The sequence below is a fragment of the Aotus nancymaae genome, unplaced genomic scaffold (genome assembly GCF_030222135.1).
Source record: "Aotus nancymaae isolate 86718 unplaced genomic scaffold, 86718_ANA_hifiasm-v0.15.2.pri h1tg000065l, whole genome shotgun sequence".
In the NCBI taxonomy this organism is placed as follows: domain Eukaryota; kingdom Metazoa; phylum Chordata; class Mammalia; order Primates; family Aotidae; genus Aotus; species Aotus nancymaae.
In genome coordinates, this window is record NW_026988480.1 from 2639821 (window position 1) to 2663131 (window position 23311).

Consider the following 23311-nt stretch of genomic DNA (forward strand, 5'->3'; position numbering starts at 1 on the left):
CTCGTTCACTTTCCTAGTCTTTGTTCCCAGTGAAAATAAAGAGAATAAAGTCATTAAAATAGATAATGAATAAATAAGTATGATATCTTCGGCAATCTGTCAATGCCTAGTGTCTGAGGAAAATGTGTATTGTGTAATCTCATTGTATTGTATGCAGAAAAAGGTTTCTTTCATTGGAGTGAAGAGAAACTGAAAACTCTGCTGTGCTTTCACCAGAAGTACGTATTCCCTCCCTCCCCATCCTTGTTTTTTTAAACAAATTTATGTTAGTTGACATTGGCTAACATGTAGGTGTGACCTTAAGCAAAAGAAGAAAATTCCATCTATCTATCTATCTATCTATCTATCTATCTATCTATCTATCTATTGAGACAGTCTCGATCTGTGGCCCAGGCTGGAGTGCAGTGGTGAGATCTCGTTTCACTGCAACCTTTGCCTCCAGGTTCAAGCAATTCTCCTGCCTCAGCCTCCTCAGTAGCTGGGATTACAGGTGCTGCCACCACACCCGGCTAATTTTGTATTTCTCGTAGTGACAAAGTTTGCCATGTTGGCCAGGCTGGTTTTGAACTCCTGATCTCAAGTGATCTCCCTGCCTTGGCCTCCCAAAATGCTAGGATTATGTGTGCGAGGCACCGCACGCGCCCATAAAAAAATGCTTTAAAGCATTTGCTACACTTCAAGGTCCCTGGGAAAGGCTTTGTCTACTAGGACCTGAAGAGCATTTGGGAAGTAACAGCTGCTGATTCTGCTGGTTTTCACTGTTTCCCAGTGTCATTCCCCTATATCTCTACACAGACAAACATGCTCATCAACACACACAGGCCCAAACAGCCTCCAAATCATAGGAGCCTCAGCTGGCGAAGTCAAACAGACATAGCTAATATCGTCTCCAAGTACCTATCTTCTATGTCTCAACTGCAAATATGGGCAGAAAAAATAGGCTAAGAAATCAATGGAGTCTCCATAAGTCACATATTCAGTTCTGAACTAGTCATCTTTATGCAGGAAGAAGCTGGGGTGACATGAGCACAGAGGAAAAGCCATGTGAAGATACAAGGAAGGGAGTCGTCGGCACAGGAGAACCCAGCCTGCTGACAGCTTGGGCTTGAACTTTCCACCTCTGGATCTAAGATAAAAATAAATCTCTGTTGTTTAAGCTCCCCAGTCTGTGTTATCTTATGATGGCCACCCTAGCAGACTCATACATACATACATACAGATGCATATGTGTGTGTGATGGGGAGGGTATTTGATAAAAGGTCATGGATAAATTTTATAGGAGGAAGACAATTTTTTTTCTAGAAGATATTGCCATTTCTTCATTCGTTGCTTCTCTTTGCATTCTCTCTTCCTGCTTCTCTGTTATTCTCTTTGTAGAAAATGATGTTGCTCTTCCTTAATTCTGAAATCTGTCCAGGCTCTCTCTTACGTATTCTAGCTCCACGTTTACAACAATACTTCTGCATTCTAGCAAGTTATATCACCCAAACTCAAACACACTTTATCTAAAACTAAATTAGTTCGTACTCTTAAACACCATTTTTTCCCCCTTAAATACCACCACTATAAAGTAGAGCCAGACACATTTATGGAGCAATTCTTTTTCTTTTGAGACAAAGTCACCTCACCGAGGCTGGAGTGCAGTGGGGTGATCTTGGCTCACTGCAGCCTCTGCCTCCCAGATTCACACTATTCTCCTGCCTCAGCCTCCCAAGTAGCTGGTACTCCAGGTACCCACCACCTCGCCCAGGTAATTTTTGTAGTTTTAGTAGAGACAGGATTTCTCCATGTTGGTCAGGCTGGTCTCGAACTCCTGACCTCAAGTGATCTGCCACAAACGGCCTCCCAAAGTACTGGGGTTGCAGACATCAGCCACCATGCCCGGCCTCTGTGGAGCCATTTTGAGTCTCATTCTTTCCTTCTTTCTGCTCTCTCTGCTGAATCTCCCTGCCCTGACCAATCAGGCATGAAAGAATCCTGCTTTCATATGTGTCTCTCTTCACATGTGTTTCCATTCAGGTCTCACATCCAGTTACCTTTATTGTATCAGTAAAGTGAATAATCAACAGTTTAGTATCATTTTAAATAACAGAACTGGCAGTGTACCCGTGGGTATTTGTAAACAATTTCATGAACTGACGAAAATGAATCTGCAAGTTTGGGTGCAGTGGTTCACGCTTGTAATCCCAGCACTTTGGGAGGCCGAGGCGGGCGGATCATGAGGTCAAGAGATCGAGACCATCCTGGCCAACATGGTGAAACCCCATTTTTCTTAAAAACACAAAAATTAGCTGGGCGTGTTGGCGTGTACCTATAGTCTCAGCTACTCGGGAGGCTGAGGCAGGAGAATCGCTTCAACCCAGGAGATGAAAATTGCAGTGAGCCAAGATTGTGCCACTGCACTCCAGCCTGGTGACAGAGCAAGACTCCATCCCCACTCAAAAAAAAAAAAAAAAAAAAAAAAAGAAGAATTTGCAGGACCAATTACTGTTTAATCATTTATTGTGCAAATATTAAAGTAACTATTGACAAGCAATTTCTAGCTCATTTGTTCTGAGCTGCAAACAGTTTCAAAGGAAGAATGTATAATGCACTAAGAGAAAACAAACAGTATTTTTAAAATAACACTAAAATGTAACAGCAGCATCAAAATCATCTCTGTTTTTTTTCTGTGGGATTCTACTATTAGATGGAATGATTGCAATGATGAAATCCCATTAAATCTTTAGATAGGCTAGGTGGAGTTGCTTACCCCTACGATGTGAGCACTTTGAGAGGCCAAGGTGGGAAGGTTGCTTGAGGTCAGGAGTTTGAGGCCAATCTGGGCAGCATACCAAGATCTTCCCTCTACTAAAAAATAATAATAATAACAATAATAAATTAGCTGGGAGAGTGGTGGTGTGAGCCTGTAGTCCCAGCTACTCTGGAGGCTGAGGTGATAGGATTCCTTGGGCCAGTGAGTTGTCAACACGCTACTTCCTGCACTACAGCCTGGGCGACAGAGCTAGACTCTGTCAAAAAGAGAGAAAGAAACAAAAAAAGAAAAGGAAACAGGGAGAGAGGGAGGGAGGGGGAGGGAGGGAGGGGGGAGAGAAGGAAAGGAAGGAAGGAAGGAAGGAAGGAAGGAAGGAAGGAAGGAAATAAATTAAATTAGTTGTTTAGGGTGGAAAAGTGGCTTTCAAAAAATATGGCAGTAAGTTCAGGACCTGAGAAAATATCTGATTCTGATATAACCCATGAACCACCTAGAGAATCCTAAAATCTCTGACTATCTTGAGTAGAAGCTGGGTGTGCTGTTGTTTGTAGGAAGTGTTGGTTGTGGAAGGAGGTGAGATGAAGAGTCACTCAAGAAAGAAATGAGAGAATCTGGAAGAATGGGATTCTAGGAGTACAGGGAAGGAAAGTTCAGGGATTGAAGAGCATAGGGAAGGAAAAACCTTTCCTCACCCACCACAAAGTTCACAGCTGAAGCCCCTATAACAGAAGACAAGCTGACAATAGAAACACACACACATTTATTTAATAGAAGTTCAAAGTTTGACATTAAACAGGAGACTTTGGAAGTGAAGACCAAAAGAAACGGGCAAACTTTACATTATTATGCTCAGGTTTGATGAGAGTGAACAGTCCTGGAGAAATATAATTACAGGGCAAAGAGTCTGATCTAACGGTGGTATATGGAGGGGACAGCAAGGCTCGTATGTTCAGATTCTTCTCTGTCCCTATGTCCCTTTCGGGGATAGTGAGGACACCTCTCAAATGAGGGTTGCATGCTGCACTTCACAGGAGAAGAGCAAGCGAAAGATGAAAGTCGCCTTCCTGCTTCCACTGTTTTCTCAAACGCCAGGGTGCCATAGTTTGGAGTAGTATGTCCTAAATCCCAACAGAGGCTATTACCTAAAGTATATTATGCTCTGGGATTTGTTGAACCTTATAAATATCAGAGCATAAGTTATGTGTATCCTGTGATCTCTGAATCTCAAGTAAACGTGTAACCTCTCATGCCCAACATGAACAAATAAATGAACACGAGTAAACACATCAATAGAGAATCCTACATGTTTCCTGTGGCTAGTGTAAAAAATTACCACAAACTTAGCTTAAGACAATACCGGATTCGTTTTCCTACAATCCTGGAGGTGAGAAGGGTGACACGGGTCCCCCTGGCCAGAGCCGCCCTCCTCATGGAGCTTTGGGAGGATCCTTGCCTTGTCCCTTCCAGCTCCTAGAGGCTGCCTGCCTTCCTTGGTGTATGGCCTTCTTCCATCTTTGAGGCCAGCATGGCCAGAGGAGGCTTTCTCTGATTCGGACCTCCTTCCTCATTTAAGGATACCGGTGATTTTACTGGGCCTACTAAGATAGTTCAGCGGCTTAAGGTTGGCTGATGAGGTAAACCACAATGTTAATTCCTGCTTGGCGTATAACATAACACATCCGTAGGCTCTGAGAAGTAGGACGTGGACATCACTGGGGAGCATTATTCTGTCGACCACAGTGGATTTGACTTATTTTTATTTGACTGCAGTATCTGGTCATTCTGTTCTTATTTTTGAAATTCGTTCTGTTGTTACCGTTTTTTAGTACATATCCACTCATTCTTTTCTAACTCAACTGGTGAATCTCAGAGGATTGACACCTTGACTTGACAGATTATCCTACATTTTCCCCTTCTAAATGATCCATGTTTTGAAAATAGACACAGCCAGGGATTCGGAGGTGGGAAACAGGAGATCACACTTCACAGGACACTAATGTTCACCACAGTATCATTAACTAATTCAGAAAATCCCATAAGGTGGAGAAGTGGAAAGGCAAAGCTCAAATTGAATTTCTCTAATTACATGCAAATTAGATAGTGTGGGAAAGTTTGAGTTTAATGAGGGCAAATTGATCCTGAGGGCATCCCTGGTGATTCTCCATTCACAAGGATCAAATAGCCCCTCTCAAGAATAGGGCAGTGGGTCCCAGGCCTGGGGGAAGAGCCGGGGCAAACTCTTGTGAAAACACCTCTTACTCAACAGAAGTACACAGCCCCATTCATGACCATCTCCTGAAACACTCCACTGCCCGGTCAAGGAAGACTTGTCATAGGTTTGGAATAAGGGTCTGAGAAGGAAAAGTAAAATCCTAAGCCCCTCAACCAACTGAATGGACCCTAACTTAGCACAGGGGAACGAAGAAAATCATTAAAGACTAAGTTCCCAGCCATGATGGGACAGGAGGTCGAACAAGCCTCATCCTATCCCCTCCCCTTTTGCTGTTTGGACACGACAACTGACCAGCATTAGTGTTCAAATAGAGGTCATAAGACTTGACAGGATAGACTCTTTGTGGCAGTAAGATACCAAATTATAAACAGGATCTAAAGCCACACCATGCAAGGGGTAAGTCACACACCCTACACTTAACAGAATAAACTCTGTTCTAACTGCCACAAGGTTTTTGGTTTTCTTGTGGAACCAAACGACAAACACTGGCCTTGAAATAAATGCTATTTAAACAATTGCAGTTCGTCCACTGCCAGCTGCTGACTGACTCACTTCCAGCCCCTGTTCCGCAGTCATATCACAGCTTTGATCGAATAAGAAACTGATTTCAGTAACTTTCTCCTGGTAAGAGACCACTGACCATGGACTGGCTCTGGATGATTTACAGAGGCTGCGCCCTGGGCACTTCATGTCCCCACTTTAGTTTTTGATGTGTGGGGCCTGATTGTGATACATTTAAACACTAAGTCTGCACAGCCAGGTGAACTTGGATCATATATTACATACGTGTTTGCTTAATATGCATGTATCAGGGCCATCTTCATGACCATTCATGACTCCTCCTGTAATCTGTTGAATATGCTCATTTCTCTACTGGTTCAGCATAAATTCCTGTTCTGCCCATCCCCTTCCTTGAGGTACCTGCTAACACACCATGCCACAGGCTAAGCCTCCCAGCCTGTCAGGATGGCCTCCCTGTAGGCTGTAGCCCTTTCTGAGAAATAAAAATCTCCTTTGCAAATTTGTAAATTGTGGGATTTTTTTTACATGACAAGTCTAATCTAAGTCCACCAGCGCAGCCAGCTCAAATTGGACGTAGGTGGAGTCTGGAAGGAACCCAGAGGGAGAAGCACTGCCCACAGGGAACTGAGGCTAATTCCCTGCTGCAGAACACACCCCCTGCCACTCAGTGTTCCTGACCTTCCAGTCCCACAGCCTCTGCTCTGGCCTGAATTCTCATCCCTACACTGGAATTATTTTCCGAAAACCTCTAGTAGGATTCACATGAAATCTATGCTTCGTACTGCTTCCAAAGAGTCATTGCATGACAGTTCAGGTAATTCTCCAATTTTAAATGCTTCACTGGGTTCTCAGAGCTTCTAGGATAAAATTCCAAGTCCGTGGTTTGGCTCATAAAGCTTTTCATGAATTGGCATTTGCCCTCTTAGATGTCTTGAGTCCCACTGTATACCTGGCACTTTACTTTCTTCTTTGTAAATTGTGAGCATGTGAGGCTATGTAGAATCTGTGCCTCTGCACATGGTCCTCAACCAGGATGTCTACGTGCACCCTCTTGCTTGAATTGAACTTGCTTTTGTATTTATGTAACTAACACACAGTCTTCAAACTTCAGCTCCGGTACTACCTCGTTTGGAGATTTTTGACTGAGAGATTCCTTAAGTGTTTTAGTGTGCCCCCTTTGCAAGTGCCTCTCGCAGCACTCAGAAGTCTATGCTTTCATTGTGGGTGGATCTCCCCAACATTCTTAGAGGGCAGAGGTAATGCCTTCTATGGCTTTGCGTTGCCAGTGTGTTGCACCGTGGTTGTCACTTTGTGGGCACAGAAATACCTACAGATTGACACAGGCTAGTGCTGCATTTGAAGGGAGAATTTTTCATTTATTTTTACTTGAATAATCCTGCTTCAATTCTCCACACCTCAGGTTCTTCCTTCATAAACTTGTGTTGAAAATACCAAATTTACCTCTAGGACTGTTGAAGTGTAATTTTCACAATGATAATTCTAACCAAAGTGTTACGTAAACTATATATTTGTAAAATCTCTTATTAAAAATAACATACAATTTTTTAAATCTCTCCTAGTTGCATATTATTAATAAAAATAGTTTTACAGTTACACTCTAACCTATGCTATCAGGTCATGGGAGGTTTGGTTCTGTTACAGAAAAATATTCAATGATACTGGTTAGGTACAATAGAGGAGAATTTATTCAGGACTATTGCAATGGGCACTGTGAGAGTGCTGTGGGGATTTGCAGTAGGGGAGATGGAGTGGGCTCAACTCAGAATGCAGCAAGAGCAAGTAGAAATTCATAGCCAAGGAGCATGATGCGGGCTCAACAGATTGAAAACCACTAAGAGGAAACAATCTCAGTATCATGCAGCTTTGAAATAATTCCAGACACATAGTTTGCCACACGAGTGACATATGTCTTGTTATAAGAACTTGGAACTTATTCCTTCTTCCCTGGAGAAGGTGATGACTTATCAGATCCTGTGTATGAGAACTTAGAGCAAACCCTCCCTCCCCTTAGGAATGCTATGTCACACCTTATAAGACTCCATATGTGAGTTACTGACCTCAACTACTGGACTCCAAAACAGAACTACCAATTGATTCAGCAATCCCACTACTGGGTACATACTCAAAGGGAAAGAAATCATTGTATCAAAAAGATGTATGCACTCCTGTATTTATAGCAGCACTATAAATATACTTAGCAGTACCTAAGTGTTCATAAACAGATGATTGGATAAAGAAAATGTGGTGTATATATATATATATATGGCATGGAATGCTACTCAGTATGGATTGAACTGGAGACCATTATCTTAAATAAAATAAGTCAGACACAGAAAGACAAATGCTGCATATTCTAACTCATAAGTGGGAGCTAAATAATGTGTACCCATGCATATAGTGTGGGATTATAGATGCTGGAGACTCAGAAGGGTGGGGATGGGAGTGGGGGATGATAAGAAGTTAATTACTGGATACAATGCACATTATTTGGGTGATGAATACACTAACAGCCCTAACTTCACCACCATGCAATGTATTCATGTAGCAAAATTATGTTTGTACCCCATACATTTATACAATCAAAAATTTTAAAACTATACATAAACCTAAGAGAGTGACAGCCACTTTGAGAGCTTAGGTAAAGCAGGCTGCCCTCTGTCGGCCACCTCCAGATTGCCCAGACCTTAGACAGCAGCAGGCTTGGGAGACTGGGAGCCCTGGGAGCCTGACTGCCAGTACCAGCACCTCCCTCTGGCATGAGGGGCCTTCTGCATCATCAGGAATCTTTGCACAAAGGCCTGCTTGTGTCCTAATTGAGCAACTGGACTTTAATGACTTTGAAGGTCACTCCCTATGTGGTTACTGTCCCTCATCTCTAAAGGGTATTCCCTGTGAGGGCTGTTCATGTTTTTCTCCCCGTCTTTAGGCATTGCAAGCCTAAGAAAAATTCTCTTTGGATGAAAAGAAACTGTGTGACCCTTGAAAATGTACGTTCCACCACGTCCTTATTTTCACCATACAGGACAAGGGATAAGGGGATTCTAGTTGTCTGACCTAACAAGGACTCTTGCTGAAGGCAGGCCAGGATGATCAGACATCACCTGAGGGAGGATGAGAAACCTCATCAGATATCCAAGGGAGTAATCAGACATGGAGGGTAACGGGCTTCTTGCCAAACTAACTTGGCGGGGTTGAAACTGCCTTTGCAAAAGTTATAACAGTGAGAAAATTATGACAGTGAAACAGATATGACCTAACAGTGTCCATCTTGCCTTTAACCTCCAAACTGCCCTTGTTCATTCCTGGGCGTAGACTGAGCTGATTATTGGAGGAATTTACTTTATAATTTAATTTTGAAACAAAAATTCTAACAGCCTTTCCTGAAACAAATGCCCTCCTTGCCTGGGGACCAGACCTCCCTTGTAAAACTGTTGGAAACAGGTTTACAACATAGGGAAAAATCCACACTGAGACAATGGGTTACTCAGTAAGGCTAGTTTACTTCCTGCAGGAAGGGTGCAACTCGCTAGCAGACCTGCCATGAGAACACACCTGAACAAGGGAGACAGGGACATTTGTAACTTTCATAATCTGATGCAATCACCCTACTGCTGTGTCCACTTTCCATTGGCCTGAATGGGACCTCACATTCTATGCTTGACCTGATTGGCTAAAAACTTGGAAATTTTCTGAAGAAGTAAAGGCAGAGGAGAACAAAGGAAAAGAGGAAGTAACTTGAGGAATGCTTAGAGAGGCGATAACATTTCCAAATAAGGAAGGGGAATAAGCTTTGACCTGAGACTTCCCTGGGCTTGTCCTGGCATGTCAAGGCAAATATCTAGGTTAAAGTGTAAGAACTAAGAACACGGGATGCACTTATTTCTTTATTATGACTAACAGCTACTTTAAGATAATTAGCAAAAGCTTTAAAGTAAATTAACCTTTGAAGAAACTACTATTTATTCCTAATGAAGTAAGAGGAAAACTTTAAAGAGGAACCTTTTATTTATTCTGATTTCCTACAAAAACTAACAAGTTAGTCACAAAATAAGAAATTATGGTTTAAGAGTCATGCAGCCAGAGGCCAGAAGATCTCAAATCCTCCCAATTGTTCCTATGGATAACATCACTGTTATAAAACCAAAGATTGGTGTTTTAGATATTTTTCAGACCCTGCTTTCTAATGGATCAGCTGTCACTACCCAAACTGGTAAACTGGCTCATCTGGTCTTGTGGCCCCCACCCAGGAAAAGACTCAGTGCAAAGGACAGCTTCAACTCCCTGTGATTTTACCTCCAGCCAATCAGCATTCCCATTTCCTAGCCCCTGCCCTCCAAACTGTCTTTAAAAAACCCTAGTCTCACAATTTTTGGGAGGCTGGTTTGAGTAATAAAACTCCAGTCTCCCATTTAGCTGGTTGTATGTGTATTAAACTCTTTCTCTATTGCAATCCCTCTGTTTTGATGAATTGACTCTATCTGTGCGGTGGGCAAGGGGAACCCATTGGACACTCACAGAGTTCTTTGCTGAAACTAAATTCTTAAGGAAGACCACAGATAGGCCTAGAAGAAGGGTCAAGAGCCTGCCCCGAGTTTGGCCAGTCAGGTAATTATTCTCAGTTCTTAAAGGAGGCCGAGGCGGGTGGATCACGAGGTCAAGAGATCGAGACCATCCTGGTCAACATGGTGAAACCCCATCCCTACTAAAAATACAAAAAATTAGCTGGGCATGGTGGCATGTGCCTGTAATCCCAGCTACTCAGGAGGCTGAGGCAGGAGAATTGCCTGAACCCAGGAGGCAGAGGTTGTGGCGAACCGAGATTGCGCCATTGCACTCCAGCCTGGGTAATAAGAGCGAAACTCCGTCTCAAAAAAAAAAAAAAAAAATCTTGATAGAGTTTACACTTTAAGTACTTTTAAACAGGTCAGATTCTCACCAGTTTGCTGGAAGAAGGGAAACTAAATGGAACAAAGGATCTCTCAACACCCAAAGAATCTTGTGATTCTATTTGCTATTAGCATTAAAATAAGTCAGAAAGTTAACTATTGATTTTATAGTTTTTCTAACCACATGGTTGTAAAAGCCTTTCTGGCCTAATCTCTCTGCCCTCACTGAACCTCATCCAGATTCTGCCTGGAAGTTATATATTCATAACACTCATAGATCTTAACAGTACAATGAAACCAAAGTTTGGATCTAGTAAAAAAAAATGCAACGTGACAATGTTTCTGCAGCACAGAATGATAGCTGATTTAAATTACAATGAGGCCCAAATAAAAGGAAAAAAACCAAAAACATTCCATAAGGTTTGTTGACAACAAAAGCTTAAGTCAAAGACTATTTTATCATCAATAATAGCATCAACTGGCGGCATCAAAGGGCAACTCTCTGTACAGTAAACCCCAGAGGGAGTGCATTTCCCACCAATAAAAGCAAATTGAATCACAAAGTGTTAGAGTTGAAAGGAGTATTTCAAGTTACTGAAACAATCACCTTACTTTGCAGTTCAAGAAACTCATTTCCAAACTCCCCAGTCTCCAGAATCTTCCAGCTGTGCGCTGAGTCCATAATGAACCCACTCCTTACCCTGGCCATGAGCTCTCTATGCCTGCATAGCACTGTTAGGGTGCAGAAAACAATGCCCCATATTATGGGCTTTACCATGCTGAGTGCTTTGAAAATGGGAAGACCTCAGAAACCAGGGTCTGTCTCTGAACTTCCCCACCTCCCTATCTCTCTCAGGTCCTCTTTCTCAAAGCACCACCAGGAGGGACTCTCTCTGGAATTTCCTGAGGTGACCAAGAAAGCTTATTCCCCAAAATACCAATTACCTTTCATCTCCTCTCTGAAATCCCTTCATCTATCCCCAGAATACAACCAAGTTGGATGGACTATTTCACAAGGTAATGTCTGCCGTTTGGGCTCATTCAAATTCCAGGGAGAATCATCACAAGCCGATTTCTGTCTCCCTGGCCCATTCATTCTAACAATCATTTCCTGCCTCTCCAAAAAATTGTCTACACTCCTCATCTCACCACTTCCTTACGAAAAGGGGTGTACAAGCTTCCACTGGGTTATGGGTTGGTCCCTCTATGACACTCTGTTAACAAATTTTCATATTTTTTTCGCACATTATCTGCCTTTTGCCAGTTGATTTTCCAGCGAACCTTCATGTATTACACAGAAAATGTAGTGGCTTGTATAAACAATAATCATTTAGTACAACACAGTTACTAAGAGAGCAGCTTTTCTGGGTAAGTTGCCAGGGGCTGCTGTTCTCTGAAGGCTGGGCCAGACGCAGACTCTACTTCCTGGTGGCTCCTTCTGCTTCTAGGAAGTGGTGGTGGCTGCTGAATGGAGTAGCAATTCCTCCCAGGGTGCCTCTCCACAGGGCCCCTGGCCCAGCAGCTGGCTGCCTCTGTTATGAGGGATCCAAGCTAGAGTGAGCTAGAAGCCATAATCTTTTAGGCCTAGCGGAAGTCACACATTATTTCTATAACATTTTACTGGTGACTGTGAGCCTAAAATAATCAAATAGGTGAGAAATCTAGTGTAGAAAGAGTTATGTAAGCACAAAGTTTGAGGACAAGGCACCCAGGAAGCACAAGACACCCAGGAAGCCATCCCAAGCCTCTACACTTTGTTAACACTGATTTCTGTCAGTGTCACAAAGTGTAGAGGCTTGGGATAGCTTATCCAGACAAAACTTAAGGAAGTTTAACAGAATTTAAAAATTTTCCTATGAAGGGCTTCATCTGTAGGTACAAAAATCTTATTAGTTGAGGTGGTCTTTTTCTTTCAGGAATGAGGTATTTAACATTCTGCTATAGAGGCGAATTGAGGTCTGCTCACCCAGCACAGTAAAACCAGATACCCACACTGAGTTTTTGCAGCAATAGAAAAGAAGGTATTTACTGCAGGGGGCCAAGCAAAGAGAGTCAGGTAGCTCATATCTAAAACCTGAACTCCCCAATGGCTTGCAAGGAACGGTTTTTAAAGACGGGGTAAATTTCAAAAAGCAGAAGCTGCAGATAAAATCTTAAATCAATACATGGCTGTAACATGTTGGTTTTGGCCAAAAAGAATGGGTACCTTGAAGCAGGAGCTTACAGGTTGCAGACAGATTTAAAGATCCTCTGATTTGTAATTGATCGAAGAAGAGAAGCTTTATTTAAAAATTTAGGGGTCAGTAAAAATGTGAACTTCTAGGAGGGTGGCTTTCTCTAAGCTCCTCAGGAAGAAACAGATCAAAGGGAAATATTTAAAATTTAGTCCTCATTTCTTCCTTATCTGGGGTCTGTGTGCCAGTGAATCCATTCGGGGTGGGGGGTCCTCAATGCGGTCTGAGCTTCCAACAGACAATTCAGTGACATATGTTGAGACGTTATCTTTAATTTCTAAGGGGAAAGCTAACATCTCCGGGATCCTAATTTATTTAGCTATCGTTTTAAGATACTATTACTTTCTTATTTAACAAGAGTTGGTTTGTTACTTTTCAAGACTAGCTAGATGCCTAGAATTTCTCTTGAAGGAACTCACGATTTCTCATGGTTGGGGTCTCCATAACCCTTAAAAAGGGAGTCCCTGCTCCATCTCAATTCCACATGGAAGTTGTTACTGTCATGGGGTGTTTTGTGCCATCTGGTCTTACTTTGGTATAAAACAATAAAGGAGGTAGCTAGTGATAAAGATCAGTGACTGGAAGCAAGGAAGGTTGGTCTGGCTTCACCTAGTCACTTAGAGAACTAGAGCAATGAGCAGGAGAGTGAAGCTGTAATTTGAGAAGCAAAATTGCAGACATGCTACTGACTCGGTCTCCAGGGTTAACTTCCCTCTTGGCATAACACATTTGGAGGATCCTGAAATTTAGTTTTCTTTTATGGTGACACAATTCAGCACTAGTTATTATGGGAGAAGACTACACAAAAAGTCATGAATACCAACAGGCAAGAATCACAGAGCTATTATGAATCTGGCAACCATAATTTGAGTCATCTTTTCCAGGTGTTTCCTTCACTTCCCTGATTTCCTCATTTCTTCCACAGCCATTACCTCCATTGCAACCTTCCCAAAGGGTGGCGCCACTCCCACTTCATTTGTAATTCCTTTTTTCAAAACTTGCACCAATTACACAGTTGATTAATGGGTACAAGTCCTCGCTCTTCATTTCTGCTTCCAAACAACTACCTCCCTCACGCCCTCACAAAAAAGAACAAAGCTATTCTAGCTCTTGTCATCAACTGACATGTCAGTCACTCCCCGTCTTTCACCAATTTCTGTCATCTGCAATACAGTCTTTCATTCCACATCAGCCCTACTACTGTTTTGTCTGAAGAAAACAAAATCTTCTCCCTTCTCACTACTTTAACCTTCTCTTCTCCAAATGAGTGAATCCATTTCACTTAAGCCACTGATTCTCATTACGACAACTCAGAATTCCAAAATCAGCCAGTATTCTCCCCATTTGCTCTCATTTAAAAATATACAAACCATTTTTTTATTTTGGGTTAATTTTGCATTTACAAAACTGTGGTAAAGGTATTACAGAAAATTTCCATATATGCCACACTCAATTTTGGTTTATGTAATGTCATTATCTTAAGTTGCTGTGATAATCTGTCAAAACTAAGAAACCCTCACTGGTACTTTGTTACTAATTAAATTCCAATCTTCATTAGGATTCCACCAGTTTTCCATTAATGTCCATCTTCTGTTCCAGGATCCAATCCACTTACAATATTGTATATTCTCGTCATTTCCTTAGACTCCTGGAGACTGGGACACTGTTTCAGTCTTTTTTTTTTTTTCTTGTTTGTTTGTTTTTTCACCACCTTAGCAATTTTGAGTACTGGCCAGGAATTTTGTAGAATGTTCCATCACTTGTTGTATAAACATTTGTTTTTATGAAGAGACAAGCTTTTTGGAATTCTGGAAAGAATACTGTAGAGCTGAAATGCCCTTATATCACGTCGTGTCTGGAGATGCACAGCGTCCAAATCGACAACATTGGCGAAGGTAATACTTATTACTTTCATGAAGACGTAAGGTAGTGTCTGTCTACACTGCAAAGTGATTGTCTTTCCCCTTCCATACTGTACTATTTGGAAATAAGTAACTAAATTCAGCCCACATTTAATGGGTGTGAAATTAAGCTGCACCTCTAGTAGGGTATTTTGTATATTATTTAAATTTTTTTGCACGAAAGTTTAAACTCTCCATTTCTGTATGTACGTATGATGTATGTAAGTTGTAGGCATTATAAGCTCATGTATTCGTTTTTACATTTAGAGCTATAACCCTCTTAGCTACATTTTTAACTAGGCCAAATACTACCATTCTTTACTATGATGGCTCTTTCCAATCCATTGAATCTTTTACTTTTATCTTTAATCTATAAACTGTCTCCCTTTTCTGGCTTAGATTCTATGGTTCATTACTTCACTAAATTTTCACAAGCATCTCAAATCCTCTTACTATATGTCTTTTGTGTTACCTCTATTTGTCATACTCACAGGGTTAAATGATTTCTATCTTCCTTCATTGCGTTAAACCTCACTCACAGCAAATAAATTACAAATTATACAAGAAGATACTGAAAATGCCATAGACTATTATCAAACAAAAATGGACTGTCAAAATTTGTGAATAATCCAAGTTATTCTAATTAGACCCAAGCCAATCAGTATTTTAAAACAAAAAGACATATTATATATATATAAAATATATATTATATTATATATATATGAATATATATATTTTATTGCACTTTAGGTTCTGGGTACATGTGCAGAACATGCAGGATTGTTACATAGGTACATACATGTCAATGTGGTTTGCTGCCTCCATCCCCGTCACCTACATCTGGCATTTCTCCCCATGCATAGGTGCTGGGTTTTGTCACGTAATTCTTCTGCCTGATTGATGTGATCTGATCATGTGATTTTCTTCTTTAGTCTGATGATGTGATGAATTAATCTTCAAATGTTGACCCAGGCTTGGATACCTGAATAAATCCCAGTTGGACATGGTGTGTGTCTTAGTTTTTTCTTTCTTTCTTTCTTTTTCTGTTGCTTACAACAGAAAACTTGAAACTGGGTAATACATAAAGAAAATGAATTCATTTCTTAAGACACTATGAAGACCACATCTGGTGAGAGCCTTCTCACTGGTGGGAACTCTGCAGCGTCTTGAGGCCCCGTGGAGTATCATATCATGAGGAGGCTGAGCGCGCTTGTTCTGATCTCTCTTCCTCTTCTTAGAAAACCACCAGTTCCACTCCCATGGTAACCCATTCATCCATTCATTTACTAAACCATGAATAGATTAATCCCTTCGCAAGGGCAGAGCTCTTATGACCCCATCACCTCTTAAGGAGCCCAGTTTTCAATAGCGCACATTGGGGATTAAACTTAAATAAGTTTTGTAGGAAGTGAATACTCAAACCATAGCAATGTATAATTTTTAAAATATATTGTTTGATTTGATTTGCTAAAATTTTGTTGAGGATTTTGCCTCTATATTCATGAGAGATAATCTCTCATCTGTAATCATCTATAATTCCCTTTCCTAGTAATGTTCCTTTCTAGTTTGGGTATTATGGTGATGCTGGTCTCATAGAATGAGTTAGAAAGTGTCCTTTCTATTTCCTAGAAGAGATTATTCAGAATTGGTACAATTTCTTCCTTAAACATTTCATAGAATTCACAAATGAAACCATCTAGGTGACTGTTTTCTGTTTTGGGAGGTTAATGATTGTTAATGTAATGTATTTAATAGATGTAGAACCATTTAGATTATCAGTTCTCCTGATGTGAGTTTTAGTATATTGAGTCTTCAAGTAATTGGTCTATTTTATTCCAGTTATCAAATTTATAGGCCTGAAGTTGTTAACAGTATTTATTTATCATTTTTTAAAGTCCATGGGATCAGTTCAAATGGCTCCTCATTCATTTCTGAAATTAGCAATCTCAATCTTTCCTTTCTTTTCCCTTCCCCCTTAATTTTCTTGGCTAGAGATTTATCAGTATTATCTTTTCTAAGAAACAGCTCTTGATTACAATTACTTTGATTTCTCTTTTAATTTTCTGCTTTTCACATCATTGATTTATGTTCTAAATTTTTATTATTTCTTGTCTTTTGCTTATTTGGAATCTACTTTGCCCTTCTTTTTCTAGTGTTTTAAGATGAAAGATTAGAATATGTACATTACTTTTCTCATATATGCATTCAATGTTATCAATTTCCCTCTAAGCTCTGCTTTCACTGCATCCCACAAATTTTTATAAATTATTTATTTATAGCATATATAGTTTATAGATTGTATATTTATTTCATTGAGTTCAATAGGTATTTTTATAATGCCTTGTTTTAGTTTTCATCCATGTGTTATTTAGAAGTGTGTTGTTTAATTGACAAATATTTGGGCATTTTCTAGCTATCTTTCATGTATTGATACTTACTTTAATTTAATTTTACTGTGGTCTGAAAGCATTCTTTTTTTTTTTTTTTTTTTTTTTTTTTTTGAGATGGAGTCTCGCTCTGTCACCCAGGCTGTAGTACAGTGACGTGATCTTGGTTCACTGCAACCTCCCCCTCCCGGGTTCAAGCATTTTCCCTGCTTCAGCCTGCTGAGTAGCTGGGATTACACTTGCCTGCCTCCATGCCCAGCTAATTTTTGTATTTTTAATAGAGTCGGGGTTTCACCACACCATGTTGGCCAGGCTGGTCTTGAACCCCTGACCTCAGGTGATCTGCCTGTCTTGACCTCCCAAAGTGCTGGGGTTACAAGTGTGAGCCACTACTCCCGGCTGAGAGCATTCTTTATGTGATTTCTCCTGTTTCCAATTGTTAAGATGTGTCTTGTGACCCAGATTCTTGGTGAATATTCCATGTGAACTTGGGAAGAGTATTTCGGCTGTTGTTGGATGAAGTATTCTATAAATGTCAATTATATTTAGTTGATTGATGTTGCCGGTCAGTTGGGCTCTGACTTTACTGAATTACTTCCTGCTGAGTCTGTCAATTTATACAAAAGGGGTGTTGAGATCTCCAAGTATAATAGTGGATTTATCTACATCTTCTCACACTGTGTGTTCTGCCTTTTACGTGCCTTGTAAACTTTTGTCAATTGATAGACATGATATATCCAGTAAAAGGAGCTGAGTTCAATAGGCCCTCAGTGTACTCTTTTATTTTTATCTTTTTAGAAGTTAGGCTGTGTTGACTGTTTGCTGCACCCGTCAGTGTCAGAGACAAAAATTCCCTCTGGAGTCTTGCTGCTGTCTCCCCTGCTGTTTTTGGTTCCTTGGAGCTTTATTTAAAGTAGAGGGCCAAGCTTTGCAATTTTTTTCCCCTGTAATCTTCTGTTACTATATAGGGCGCATCCATGTGGTAGTAAGACGTTGGGGGTAGAAAACTGTTCTATAGATCTATAATTGGATCTCAATATTTTATTGAGCTTATGTCCTGGGACTGCAACCTTCACAAGCACTTTTCAGTTTTTTGTTTTGTTTTATTTTGTTTATTTAAACTTTCAGGTGAAATGGGAAGTCTGGAGAGGAACGAGAGGGATGATCATATTCTTCCCCCTCATTGAAAGCTGGAGTTGGATAATTCCCTCCCCAGTATCAGTTACACTTTTAAAATAGTTCCCCTTGAGAGCAGTCCTTTCTATATGAACATACAACGTTCTGGGCTTATTTTAAAATGCCAGTTTTTCTCCTTCCTCTGTCATAAACATAAGGGAATTTTTCTATAATATTCACAGTGAGAATGAGATAGGGCACCTAGAGGTGAAACTCTAATGTTTATTCAGCCTTGGCCTCCAGAGATTTTAGTCTCCCAAGCTAGCCCACCCCAGTTCGGCAATTTGTCCCTTACCCTATCTCACCCAGGGCTGGCTCCAGCAGCGCTTCTGACTCCTTGGTGCTCCTGATGAGCTGTGACTTTTTGTATTCGCCTGTCTTTCCAGATGTAGGGACCGTGTATGTGCTAAGACCTCAATTCTCTGACGGCTCTCAAGAGAATTGATTTTCAGCATTGTTTGTGTTGCAAGAACCAAAGGACATGACTTCTAAGCTATTCACATGTTGGACTGGAAGCCACATGTCAAAATGAGTTTTTCAAATGTTTTTCACACGCTTGAAGTTACCAAATCATGTCCTCATCACAACTCAGTATCAACAACATGGTACCTCTTGCTTCATACCTTTTTATCTAATATGGTTATCTGTTTTTATGTGTACTGTTTCCTTTTCCTTCCCTTTGATTACAGCTCAGAAACCCTTTCCTCTTCTGCCTACAGCTAGTTCCAACCCTTGTGATTTACATCTCATTTTATTCTCTAGTTAAGGTCCAAGATCTTGAAAACTTTTCTCTTTCCAAGTTTTTCTTTCTTTTTATTGTGGTGAGAACATTTAAAATCTACTTACTTAGGCAATTTCAAGAATGCAGTAGTATAGACACCATGTTGTACAATCCATCTCTTGAACTTACTTCTTCTATGTAACTCAGATTTTGTATTTGACCAAAACGTCCCGAATTACCCACACCTCCAACCCCTGGTAATGACAGTCTATTCTCTGCTTCTGTGAGTTGGGCATTTTTTACCGTCCACATTTAAGTGAGAGGATGTGGTATTTGTCTCTCTCTGTCTGTGTTATTTTATTAAGCATAATATCCTCCAGGATCATTCATGTTGTTGCAAATAACAGGATTTTATTCTTTTTAAAGGCTGAATAGTATTCCATTTTGTATATATGCCACATGTTTGTCCACTTATCCTTTAATGAACCCTTACATTGATTTTGTATTTTAGCTATTGTGAATAATGTTAAATTAGCTTGGAAGTAAAGATGTCTTTTTGACATTCTGATGTCATTTCTTTGAATAAACACTTATTAGTGGGATTGTGGGATCACATGATTGTCCTAGTTTTATTTTTTGAGGCACCTCCATGCTGTTTTCCATATGGCTACACTATTTCCAAAGTGTACACGAGTTCTGCTTTCTTCCCATCCTTACCAACACTTGTCTTTCATGATTTAACCATTGTAACACTTGTTATATAAGAGCTTATTGTGGTTTTAAGTTGCGTTATCTGATGATTCATTATTTTGGCATATTTTTTCATATGTCTATTGGCTATTTTTATGTCTCCTTTTGAGAAATTATATTTCAGATCCTTTGCCGATTTTTTAATGGATTGTTTCCTTACTATTGAGTTGTTTAAGTTTCTTATGTATTTTGGAAGTCAATCTTTTATCAGATGCATAATTTGCAAATAATTTTTCCCAATTCACTTTGTTGATTGTTTCCTTTGCTGTTCAAAGGCTTTTTAGTTTGATGTAGTCTCTTTTTGCTAGTTTTGACTTTGTTGCCTGTGCTTTTGGTATATTATTGGCCTCCAAAAACCATAGCCCAGACCAATGTCATAAAGCTCTTTCCCTATATTTTCTTTCAGTAGTTCTATACTTTCCAGTCTTATATTTAAATCTTTAATTCATTTTGAGTTGATGTTTGCATATGGTGTGAGATAAGGGTCTAATTTTGATCTTCTAAATGTAGATACTCAACATTCCCAGTATCATTTGTTGAAGACATTGCCCTTTATTCATTGTTTTCTTGGCATCTTTGTCAAAAGTCAATTGAATGTAAATTCATGGGATTATTTCTGGGCTTTCTATTCTGTTCTACTGGTTTATTTACATGTAAGTACCTATGTAAATGTGTTTATTTATATGTAAGTACCTTTGCTGTTTTGATTATTATAACTTTGCAGTATAGTTTGAAATGAGGTAATGGGATGCAAACATCTTTGTTGTTTTTTCTTAAGATTGCTTTGGCTACTCAAGGTTCTTTTTCTATATATTTAGCCAAATTTTTCTGTTCTAGATCAACAGCATTTACTTAAAAAATACTGTATGCTTATACAAGGACGTATACATAAGTGCAGTATGTATAACGTGAGTAGATGTTTGTGGGTAGATGTTTTTTCATTCTCACTAATGCGTTGAATTCCATTGTGTTACCACCCAGCAATTTACTTTTCTAGGTTCTTCTGGATAACCATTTCAAATATTTATAGTTTTTAATATTAAAATAAAAACTTTTTATTTTTGTTATGACAGATAATGAGTAGGATTTGTGGCATGCCCTCAACTTTACTAGATACATTCAAATTGATCTCCAGTGTGGTGATATTAGTTTGTACAAACACCATCAGTATGTAAGAATTTATGTTGTTTCACATTCTTAACACAACTTTAAAAGGTTTTGTTCTTCTGGTGGCTGTTAAATATTAGCTAACTCATTATGGTTTTAATGCACATTTATTTGATTACCAGTAGGTTTAAAATATTTTAAATATTTCTGAAACAATTCTGAAATTGTTTTTCTTTTCTTTTCTGAAACAATTGTATCATGATTCTTATCCATTTTTCCATCGGGCTGCAAGTATTTGCAATACAAATCCTGATTGTATTTGTACATTCACCAAACTCTGTGTCTCCCTGAACAGGTAACTGTGGTCCACGTGTCTGTAGGTGTATATACATCTGTCTGTGAATTCTGGCCTGGGCCATGAAATGTGGGTGGACATGTACTGCTCCCAAGATTTGCCCCTAAAATCCCTTTAATTCTTCTCCAAATCCTATCTATATCATCATCCTGCAACAGAATCTAGATCTAGTGAAGGATTTAAGGCCCCAAGTTATGGTGAGTCATTATAAAGGGACTCATTCTCTGAATCACCAGTTATAAGGCCACAAGTCAAATGAGAAATTAGAATGAAACATGAGTGATGAATACAACAGTATTGTGTTAAGTCACTGAGACTTTTTGGGTAGTTTGTTCTGGTACTTAGCCAACAATAATTCATCCAGCATTATAATTTTTTTATTTCCTTTTATATATTCTGTATGCTAAACTTTTTAAAGTTCATATGTGGGAAATATTTTCTCTAATTTAGACTGTCTTTCACATTCCTTATCACAGTTTTGCAAACAGAAGGTTTTAATTTAAAGAGATACATGTTTGACAGCCTTTCCCTTGATACTTTGACATATTTGCATCTTGTTTAGAAATCTGTGGTGACTTCAAGATGATAGAAATTGTCATTTTCTTTTAAATATTTTAAAGTTTTACCTTCTGTGTTTTAGTCTTTAATCCACCTGAAATGGAATTCCATGTTTTGTGTGTGATAGTTAGTATCACAATAGTACTCAGATAATTTCTATCCATATGGAAAATAAATACATCATATTTTAAAGATTTAAATATTTAAATATCCATATGGATAGAAATTATCTGAGTACTGTTAATTCAGTGCTATATCTTTCAGTATGATCACAATGATCAATCTATGAAATACCAGATTTCATAAACATGAGCTTTGTTCTAGAGTCTCTCTCTTATGTTCTATTTATATCTATCCTTGCATCCTTATAACTATTATTTATTTTCTGTAATTTTATATAAAGATTGAATTTTTTAATAAAAATATCTTTTAAATTTTTCTTTAGGAATATCTTTTAACTATTGTTTGGTTCTTGTCTTTTCGTATGAGATCTTAATTAAGATTTGAGTGAAATTGCATTTAAGACTGTATATATAACAATATGAAAAAAACTAACAACACGAAGATACTAAATTTTATATCACTGAACTTGCTAAAATCTTGTATTGTTATAGTTTTTTTAATGTGCAAGAAAGTTTTAAAATTTTCTCTACAGCTATGTTTTATTAGCCTTAGTTTTGTTGTAGTTTGATATTATAAATGCAGTTTTTAAAAATTACATTGTTCTTGCTCTTGATATATGAAAATACATTATTGTTTATTTTTAAAGATGGTTCTTATTTTCAGCAAACTTGCAAAACTCTCTTTTTTATTGCTATAATCCCTTAGTGAATTATTTGGTATTTGCTTGTGAAAAAAAATTAGATGAGCTTGCAATAAAAATTTGTTGTTGTTCTAGCTGTGTTCTTCAGGATGACATTGAAAATATAATAGATATACTTACTATTAGTATTTCTTTCCTTATTCTTGCAAATATTTATAATATTTGCTTTGGATTTTGGTAGGCACTCTTTATCTACAAAAGAATTTCCCCTCTGTATCACTTACTGACATTTAACTTTATCAACCTTTATTCTCCCCCTGTTGATATGGCTATATTGTATTATTGATATGGTTATGCTATGTTTACATATGTATATATTTCATAACATGTACATAATATGTGTATATGTTGTGTAGTATGTAAACTTATAACCAGTTAATATGGCAAATTACAATAATAGATGTTTTAGATACATCAACCTTGATAATAAAATGCATTTCTTATATATTGTTGTGTTGGTTTATCAAGGTGGTGTTAATATTTTTAAATTTATATTTATGGGAGAGATTGATCTATAAGTGGCCTGTTTTATTCATAATATTTTCAATATATGCTTCTTTTTTATGTTATTACCACAATTCATCTATATTATTAACATATTTCATATTATCAATGTTTTATGCTTTACTTCCTTGTTTTATTGCCTCTTTTTAAATATATATACTTTAAGTTCTGGGGTACATGTGCAGATTGTGCAGGATATAGGTATACATGTGCCGTGGTGGTTTGCTGCACCCATCCCTCCCATCACCTACATTAGGTATTTCTCCTAATGTTAGCCTTCTCCAATCCCCCGACCCCCTCCTATCCCTCCCGTACTCCCCTCAGCCCCCAACAGGCCCCGGGTGTATGATGTTCCCCTCCCTGTGTCCATGTGTTCTC